This window comes from Saimiri boliviensis, chromosome 4 (genome assembly GCF_048565385.1).
Source record: "Saimiri boliviensis isolate mSaiBol1 chromosome 4, mSaiBol1.pri, whole genome shotgun sequence".
NCBI lineage: Eukaryota > Metazoa > Chordata > Mammalia > Primates > Cebidae > Saimiri > Saimiri boliviensis.
In genome coordinates this window covers 152,225,876-152,233,196 of record NC_133452.1, presented here as the reverse complement: position 1 = coordinate 152,233,196, position 7,321 = coordinate 152,225,876, and the positions used below count along the sequence as shown (strand labels likewise).

Here is a 7,321-nt window from a genome sequence, read left to right as displayed (position 1 = left end):
AGAGATCGAGACCATCCTGGTCAACATGGTGAAACCCCGCTTCTACTAAAAATACGAAAAAATTAGCTGGGCACGGTGGCGCGTGCCTATAATCCCAGCTCCTCAGTAGGCTGAGACAGGAGAATTGCCTGAACCCAGGTGGCGGAGGTTGAGGTGAGCCGAGATCGTGCCATTGCACTCCAGCCTGGGTAACAAGAGCGAAACTCCGTGTCAAAAAAAAAAAAAAAAAAAAGAAAGAAAGAAAAGAAATCACCGTGTTTCCGTAGTCACCTCCCCTACACTAGTTGCCTATTCCAGGCGTCCCCAAACTACGGCCTGCGGGCCGCATGCGGCCCCCTGAGGCCATTTATCTGGCCTCCGCTGCACTTCAGGAAGGGGCACCTCTTTCACTGGTGGTCAGTGAGAGGAGCACAGTATGTGGCGGCTCTCCAACGGTCTGAGGGACAGTGAACTGGCCCCCTGTGTAAAAAGTTTGGGGACGCCTGGCCTATTATCTCTTAATCGGCTCCCTCAAATTCCTGCCTCTAGGACCTTCATTCTCTCTGATTTCTTTGATCATGGAGCAATAATATCACCACATTTTGAATACTGTTAAATAATACGATGTGTTAGGAAAAGTCGTGCACTAGGAATGAAAACAACTGTATACCAACTTCATCCCTGGCCCTGCCACTTGACAAAATCCATAACTTTCTACAAACCTTTAAGACCTGAATATTGGTATCTTAGGTTCCTTATCCCTAGAATGGAATAAGGAGTCTTACTTGGCAACTCCACAGGTTCAAGATTCCAGGCCTCAGTTTTCTCATCTGTAAATTGAGGGGTTTGACCTAGATTTACAGCTTGCAAATTTTCTTTACAAGTGGATTCCCCTTTTATAACAAAAGCCAACATAAAACCCCAACATATAAAACAGTTAAAGACAGACTTGTTTTAATGGCCCTGAGGGAGAAGTCTCTGAGTCCTATATACTCTCTTCTGTACCTTTCAAAGGCCTTGAGGCATCTGTGCAGAACCCTAGGGTTTAACTGAACACAGTTTGAAACTCACTGTGCTAGGTGATTGTTTTAAAGGACCTTCCATTTTTAAAATTCTATACATCAAAATTTCCTAACATCATATGTTTCTATGATGAGATTTAACATCATATATTTCTATAATGGGATTTTCTTTCTTCATTTAATCATGTTATAGGAGATAGTCACCAGCTAAAAGCAAAATATCTTTCATTATTCCCTCCCTGTTTGTAAAGCCAATCTCTCTGCCACAAGGGAGGAAAAAGATTTTGATGGAACACATATGGTGTAATGGGAAAAACAACACTATGGGGATGAGAAGATATTAGTTCTAACCCTGGTCCTGCTTTTAACTAGTTCTATAACTAGTTAGCTTGATCAAGGAATCTTATTCACCTGTCTAAATACAGAAAATTAGGAGGTTGGGAGACGGTGAATGCACGTGAACATTGCGGGAGCCTGTGCCCTCATAGGTTTCCTTAAATTAAATAACTCCATTCCTACTCAACCTATAGGCTGACTTGCTTCACCCCCCTTTCTCCGGTATATATCCTCACCCCATTTAGGGAGGGAGTAAAAGGTGAGGAGACAAATTAGGTTGTAAATGACACCACCAGGACATCAAAATATCAGTCATTGGTGTGTTTGTACAGATGTTTCAAGCCCACAGCACGCCTTGACCCCAGCTCACCACGCAGGAGCCACATCTCCCTTAAGACAGGGTTTATGCAGTATACACGTTCATAAGGGCAAACTACAAAATCTTAAAAACCCCAGAGTCTGGAGAATGTTTAAAAGAAACAGTCTGGGTTAAGGACGCAGGACCTGGGCTTGAACCAAAAGGAGTGATCCCATGAAGGACAAACAGCATGATTCACTGCCTCCAAGTGTGCACATCCTGGGAAAAGGCGACTCTAGGGGTGGACACAAGAAAAACAGCTCCAGTCATGGCTGTGACTTGGTTATAAGTTAACTTTATGGGTCACTGAGTGTCTGGAAACAGACTATAAACAGAAGAAAGGGTGGTCCAGGCAGCTTTGTGTTGGAAATGACTGTGACCAGTGGCTTCTGGAAGGGAGATGTATTGACTGCAATAAAACTTGATAGGCTCAGCACTTGTCTGTTAAGGCTGGAATCGGAAGTCAACGTTGGACCTGAGTAATTGGTATAAATTTGTGTTTAAGGGCAGGACAGAAGATATTTTATTCTAAGTGGTAAACAATATGGTGTCCAACTGCTACATATGATCTGCCTTCTCTCTGGCCTCTAACCCCATGAGACTATCTACATCATCTGGACTAATCCTAATAGCCATGCAAGTGGGTACAGTTTGACTCTCACCATACTGGATTTTTTTCTTAATCTTTGCTGTCTTGGGAACAGCAGAACATTTAAGGTAAAAAGAAATAAACACACCATAGATACTTGCTATTCTTACCTATGTCTGTTCTTGGGAAAACAAATTGTACACAATGTTAACTTCTAGCCAATCATCATCTCTATCTTTACTATCATTTGGTTAGCTGACAATTATTATTATGATTATTATTTTGAGACAGTCTTGCTCTGTCGCCAGGCCGGAGTGCAGTGATGCAATCTTGGCTCACTGCAACCTCCATCCCCTGGGTTCAAAGTGATTCTCCTGCCTCAGCCTCCCAAGTAGCTGGGACTACAGGCGCATGCCACCACACCCAGCTATATTTTTGTATTTTTAGTAGAGATGGGGTTTCACCATGTTGGCTGGGATGATCTCGATCTCTTGACTTCGTGATCTGCCCACCTCAGCCTCCCAAAATGCTGGGATTACAGGCATGAGCCATCACATCCAGCGCGGCAATTATTTGTTAAGCACACACTTGCACATATTCAGTGTTACAGAATCCAAAGTTGTAGGCAGTAAATATGTAAAAAGATTATGCCAGAAATACTTTAAAAATACACATCATGTTTAGTACTTAATATTTTTCAAGCTTGGTGGTGGGAAGTGCGGGGGGGGTGCATATTAAGTTTCAGTCAGTGTATGATGGAGAAAAGCCTTGAGCTGAGTTTCAGAGGCCAAGAAACTAATTTTAAACATCATTAACTATAGCTGTGTGGCAGCTGAACAGAACATCACATCTCTGAGGCTCAGTTTTTTCATCTGAACAACAAGGGAGGTTGAACCAGGTCATAGTCCATATCAAAAAACTTAACAATAATAGTAGCCAGTATTTTTTGAGACAAGCGCTTTATCAGTTACTCCTCATAAGACCCCTATGATGTATGCATTACTATTTTCCCCATTTTTCAGATAAGGAAACTGGGTTTTGAAACTTAACCAAGGTCACACAGTAAGTGGCAAATCTGACATTTGAACCTAGTCTTTCCCAACTCCCAAGTTACACTCAACTGTTTCACAATCCTGAACTGCCTCAGAGTTTATCTAGGAAGAAGTTTTGTTTGGTTTTTTTTTCCACTTATGCAGATTTTGACCTTGACTCCCTTAGAGCTGCAAATAGAAATCATCCCTTCATTGGCTAGCACGATGCGATCTTCAGAGACTCTCCTATATGTGGCTGCTGAAGCAAAAGAAAAAGAAGGTGGAAACTGCTAACTGGAGGGGAAGGAGGTCGCTTCAGGGAACAGTGTACCCACTCCTATGAGGACTGAGTAGGAGACTAGGCTTTTGCTTAGTGACTGTACCCCAGAATTCAAGATCCACAAAGGAACAGGCACCCAGAAACGACAAGGTAGGAGGGACAAGGGGAAACCAATGATGCCTGGCCAAGACCTTTCTGTCACTTCTTCTCACAGACCCCTTAGACCAGGCGTCCCCAAACTTTTTACACAGGGGGCCAGTTTACTGTCCCTCAGACTGATGGAGGGCTGCCACATACTGTGCTCCTCTCACTGACCACCAATGAGAGAGGTGCCCCTTCCTGAAGTGCGGCGGGGGGTAGGATAAATGGCCTCAGGGGGTCGCATGCGGCCCTTGGGCCGTAGTTTGGGGACTCCCGCCTTAGACCAAACCTGGCCTCTAAATTTCCCATAGCTGTTCAGTCAACACAGGGCCAGGTATGTACCTGAATATAGCTAGTAAATAGCAGCTGAACACCAGCTTAGGAAGCTGGGGTGTCCAGAACAGTGAATGAGGTGGCCCTATTTGATTTCTGGTCCCCTACACCTGATGTCACTGCTGCTGCATGGATGCCTGCAGAGTGCTCACGAGCTTCATCAGACAAAACACTACATAGGGCTTATGTGCTGAGTGACCAGAGACTCGAAGCCTCTGGAATGAAAGGATCCCATTGATGCAAATAGAATCTAAAGATCATATCTCCACGGATACTCTGTAGCCATACACCTAAGGGAATCTTTTGGCTTCCACAAAAAAATACAACTTTATACTGAGAGGGACAGTGATGAGCCAAAGATGGATTACACAGAGTCCCTGCTCTTTGGAAAACTCAGTGTCTCTTGGGGTACACCAGGGTACCCCTTTGGGACCCCTTGGGTTAGTCTAGTTATCCCAAGACGAGAAAAAAACTACACGAGAGATACCTATGACTATTTTGTAAAAATACACAAGTTGTTGACAGGTACTAAATGGATTAAATAGAAAGTAATCAGTTGAGGAATGACAATTTCAAGAAATTTCACATTTTGTCTTGAAAATACTGGAGCTGTTGGCTGGGTGCAGTGGCTCACACCTCTAATCCCAGCACTTTAGGAGGCCGAGGCGGGTGGATCACCTGAGGTCAGGAGTTTGAGACCAGCCTGGCCAACATGGTGAAACCCTGTCTCTATGAAAAACACAAAAATGAGCCAGGCGTGGTGGCTCACATCTATAGTCCCAGCTACTAGGAAGGCTGAGGTGGAAGTATTGCTTGAACCCAGGAGGTGGAGGTTGCCACTGCCCTCCAGCCTGGGTGACAGAGACTACGTCTCAAAAAAACAGAGAGGAAAAGAAAATACTGGAGCTGTCAGGAACAGTAAAAATAATCTTATCCATTATCAAGAAAAAGGAAGCAATTATGCATATTCTCAAAAGTAAGAGTCAGAAGAGTTAATTCTCCGTATCTTCTCTATATTAGATTAATCTTGAATCTGTATTTCAGATGTAAATTACACTTCCTCCAATAAATTCAATTTTATGGATATAGATGTACTTCTCTTCCAATCTATTCTTAATTGCTTGAAAACCACACCTCATTTTGCTGACCACACATATATACTGTGAACCCCTTTGTCAGCTCCCTGAGGTGATCATCACCATTTGGGGACTCCTGCCTGAGGAATGAGTGACTGCTCCAGTGGAAAGAGGTCTGACTTAGACACTCCAAGACCAAGAATCAAGTCTAGCTCTGTCCCTAACTAGATGTGAACTTGCAGACAAATCACATGGCCTCTCCAGTTCCGTATTCAGTAAAGGCACAAAATTAGATTTCTTTTAGCTCTAGAATTCTGTCCTTGGCTAACTCTGATGAACAAAAACAGGGGTTCCTTCTGCATGAAAACACTGGGCCTACTGGGAAGAATGTTGACTCTGGGGACTGGAGACGGAGCCAGGGACTCTGGAATCGAGCAGACAAATGCCAGGGGCAAAGACTACCACTCAATTCCCAGGAATTTCCCTGGATGGATTTCAGATAGAAGGAGATATTCCTGGTTTTATCCCGGAGCACACACAGGGGATTGAGACAGTTGGACACTTTGGGTTGTGACACTGGATAGACCTGTTTGTTGTCCTCTGAGTCAGCCAAGGATACTTTCATAGAGAGAGGACAGTTGTTCTTTTTTTTTTTTTTTTTTTTTTTTTTTGCTTGTTCATATTTTAATGCAGGAAGAGTGAGACTACCCTTTGAGGAGCTCAATAAAGAAAGATACATATGGTGAAAAAAATACCCATATCCCATCCCAGTGGCAATAGAAGCTACTTGCTGGGTTCTTGCACTCCCATAGGCTGTGACAGGAGCAGAGAGTCAACATGTGCACCAACAGCAATGTCTGACCCCTTGGAAGGTCTGTGTTGAGAAGCAAGATAGTAGCAGCAACAGAAGCAACTGCAACCAAAGAGATGGACCCAAGAATATTTTCACAATTCCAAAGGCAACATAGGAGTCATCGGATCCCAGCCACAGGAAGAGAGGAGATTTGCAGGTGAGGAAAGAGGGGTGTCAGTGACTTGGTGCATGGATGATTCATGCAAATGCTTGTTCTCATTTCCCCGTAATTATTATTTGTGATTCACCTTCCCTGGGTTCCTGGGGCCTGGTACAGAAGGGATTTTTGCTAAAGCCCATGTCTCCTCCTGCCACCCACTGGCAGAGCTTTGCCATCCACTGTTGCACTTCCAGCCTGAGGGTGGCACCTCTTCTACATTCTAGGACTTGCCTCTGATTTCAACATCCAAGAGAGAATTTGTTCTCCTGATTTGAACATGGGCGTCAAGGTGGCTAGAGCCAATTTTGTTCTCATCACCTGAAGAAAATACCAGTATGTGTGGCCTTTCTATGCCTATATGGCAGATCCATGTACTCAGCAGCTGAAATGTAGAAGGAAGTGAGGAATTACCCAATTCACCCAAAAATGTTCTATGTATGTGCTATTTCTAGAAGCCTCTTTTCCTGCAACTTGCTAGTTACTTTGGTATTACTCTGTATGTCTGTAATGACAACCCTTACAAGGGACAAGAATTTCCACTCTCCATTATTCATTTTATACATGTCACCCCGTTTCATTTTCAACATAACCAGGCAACACAGTGTTATCTTAGTTTTACAAAAGTGGAAACCGAGGCCCTGGGAGATAAAGTGCCTTCCCTAAGAAAGGGAGCTGACAATCATACCAAGTTCTCCTGATTCCAGGGCCTGTGGCCTCCTCCCACCCCACAGTAGGCCAGAAACCAAATGACCAAGAAGAAGGATCATGAGCCACTGCAGTGACGATGGTAAGGGCTTACAGGGGAGATGATCAAGACTGAGAAATGATCTGAGCTGAAGGATGGCTTTCAGAATTTTCCAGAATGCTTGAAAATTCTAACTGGAATGCTGCTTCTGCCACCTGACTGCATGCCTGACACCCCATACCCCACAGCTCAGAGCTCCTTTCAGCAAGGGGCCCTGCAGCATCCCACAGAGATTCCCACTCTGCCACCTGTTCAGAGGACTCCTCTGGTCTCTGCCAGTTTCCCTGAAATGACTGCATATCCTGAGGCCCCATTGCTGCATCAGCGAAATGGAAATAATAATACCAATAGCCACTACACAGGACTGATGTGAAAAATGAATGTGTGAACACAGAAAAAGCATAGTACCAGACACGTG

At 44.1% G+C, this 7,321-nt stretch overlaps 1 long non-coding RNA gene across 1 annotated transcript; it reads left to right on the top strand.

Moving 5' to 3' along the window:
* Positions 1-3,528: 3,528 nt before the first annotated feature.
* Positions 3,529-7,055, top strand: LOC104651267 (uncharacterized). The gene is made up of 3 exons (XR_744754.2): positions 3,529-3,745; positions 5,958-6,155; positions 6,863-7,055. It is a non-coding gene; the product is annotated as an uncharacterized LOC104651267 (long non-coding RNA).
* Positions 7,056-7,321: the final 266 nt, after the last annotated feature.